General features: G+C 44.9%; 1 long non-coding RNA gene and 1 pseudogene across 1 annotated transcript; one reads left to right on the plus strand and one right to left on the minus strand.

Moving 5' to 3' along the window:
* The window catches only part of LOC127980683 (protein PHTF2-like), a 19,751-nt pseudogene extending 19,581 nt beyond the window's left edge, over nt 1–170 (minus strand).
* Nucleotides 171–266: 96 nt separating this feature from the next.
* On the plus strand, nt 267–1,576 carry LOC127980699 (uncharacterized). The gene is made up of 2 exons (XR_008159715.1): nt 267–410; nt 545–1,576. It is a non-coding gene; the product is annotated as an uncharacterized LOC127980699 (long non-coding RNA).
* The last annotated feature ends 1,020 nt before the right edge of the window (nt 1,577–2,596 follow it).

Consider the following 2,596-nt stretch of genomic DNA (forward strand, 5'->3'; position numbering starts at 1 on the left):
AGATACAGAGACTGGCGGAGGCGCGCGCACGCAGGAATAACGGTCGAGTAGTGGCGCCCTCTGCAGGTCACATGACCGCAGCGCTTCAGCGCGACTAATCGCGTTCTTTAGCGTCTCATAATGCGACAAGAACGACTGTCCAGCTGAAAAAACCGACGACAAAAGGTTACACAACTCCTGAAACGATGGTCAGCTGATCGGTGTTTCCATGGACGCCAATGCTTCACACATCCGGGACACGCGCTGAACCCGGAAACAGATAACGGTGTGATTGCCAGCTGCAGACAACAGCGCGCGCCCCAACAAAGCCAAAGAACGCTCCGCTGTGTTGTGACTGAGATGAGGATCGTTTAAACACGCTTCTGATGGGAGTTCACGGATGATCCTGCTGACCTCGGCGGACCTGTGCGGTTAGTGACGTCACGTGCGTGATGATGACGATGAAGATTGTTATGATGATGATGAAGATGGTGATGATGACGAAGATGATGATGATGACGGTGGTGTTTTTCACTGCTGGTGACTGACCTGGTCTGATGTGCAGATGTCTCTGGCCCAGCGGGTTCTTCTTCCTCCTCTTCCTCGCGCTGCTGGAGCTGAAGCTGATGAAGGTCTGCTGGAGCTGGTTCCTGGTCTTCTGCTCATCTGGGTGTAAGACAGCGATCTGTTGCTGATGCTGACCGGAGGCTGACCGTACGGCTGCTGGACCGGACTCGACCCGCGGCTGAAGATCCTGATAAACCGAGGACAGAAGCTGCTCTACACACAGAGGATCCTCACAACAAATGATGATTTCATGTAGTTCATTGAGAAAGAAAATCTATTTATGACATTATTTTTGACAGCATCCTCATCTCACAGCATTTTTACACAAGTGCCTCAAACCTTTAACTGCACTGGAGCTTTACAGAAGGTTTCTTGAAGCGTAATTACTGTATACTTACAATTGATGGCTAAATGAATGTTTGGAAATATGAACTGATAATTCCTGCTGACACACTACAGCAAAAAATAGAAATAACTATAAGATATAATAATAATAATAATAAGATAGACTTCAAACCAGTTTCTAACGGCTGGAAATAACCTGCGTTCTGATGATTTAGGCCAGCGCTGTGTGAAGATGTTTGTACATGAACACTCCTCCGTGTTTCTACAGAGAGCAAACAATCCACTGTTTCTGCTCCCTCTCTCTCTCTCTCTCTCTCTCTCTCTCTCTTTTTAAGAAATTTGACTCTTAAATGAATTTTGCACATTTGAGTTTCAGTGATATGAGGTTTTATGTTGTGATGGAGTTGAAGCTCTCACTGCCAGCAGATGTATTTTCTGTAGCTGAAGGTACAGACAATCACAATAGTGTATACTGTATCTCTGAGCACAGACTCCTGATACAGCCGTGACCGGATCTTCAGCATGACCTGATGAAGATGTTACTAAATCTCAGATTAGGATGATGTTATCTAATCATTGGTAAAAAACTACATCCTCTGAAGATTACTTCTCATTGTGCTGTCACCGTACACAGATTTACAGGCAGTAAAATGATATGATATAATGATTTGGATCTGAATCTAAAGTCAAGTCTGCTTTATTGTCAGTTCTTCCACACGTGTAGAGTACATACAGAGAACTGAAATTGCACTTCATGAAGATCCAGATACCGAAGGATGAAGTAGTTCAGACAGTAGCAGAAGACAGAGAGATGGAAATGCTTGAATCTGTCTCAGTAATGGAGGAGAAAAGGGTCATTTGTCTGGTGAGAACGAGTGTTTATGGACACAGCTCAATCTGAGCGATGTCTTCTTCACAGCAGCGGTTCTGTTCAGTCCTGCCATGTGACAAATTATTTTTAATCACAAATGTTGTATGTATTCTGTAACTATTTATTCACAATACAAGACTAATGTAAATGAAAGGAAGGATGTGTCTCAGGTCAGCAGCAGCCCCAGATGAAGGTCAGCAAGCGTGTAGTTCAGTGTGTGGTCAGTAGATGGCAGCTCCAGACCCACCGAGCAGCAGATCTGCAGAGAAACAGCTCTACACTCTTCTCTTCTCTTCTCTTCTCTTCTCTTCTCTTCTCTTCTCTTCTCTTCTCTTCTCTTCTCTTCTCTTCTCGTCTCTTCTCTCCATGATTAATTACAAGAGGAATAAACCTGCTCAGGCTGAAACCTATTCTCTCAAATGCTGCAGTGACAAATGATTCTGTTAGCTTTCACTCATTAGTGGATCACATCAGCTCCACATTGACGTGTTTGTGTCTCTCTCGTGCGATGGATCGGTCTGGCTGACTGAGTGTGTGTGTTAGTGACGATCAGTGCAGCTTGTGTGTGTCTAGCCTCACACACACACACACACACACACACACCTGCTGTAGAGCTCAGATCTTACGCTGTCAATCAGAAGACGTGTGTCTCTATACGAGACGAGAGAAAGAAGGCCTTAAGATGGAGATCATGAAGCTAGTCAGAGGAGATCACCTGCACTAACCAGTACTGTTAACTAGTTCCTCTGACCCTCCAGAACATCCCCAAGCAGAGCTGAGAGTGACCAATGAGAAGCGTGATGGAAGAGAAGTTGATTTGATCACTTCCTTTTC

This window comes from Carassius gibelio, chromosome A4 (assembly GCF_023724105.1).
Source record: "Carassius gibelio isolate Cgi1373 ecotype wild population from Czech Republic chromosome A4, carGib1.2-hapl.c, whole genome shotgun sequence".
NCBI classification, from domain to species: Eukaryota; Metazoa; Chordata; class Actinopteri; order Cypriniformes; family Cyprinidae; genus Carassius; species Carassius gibelio.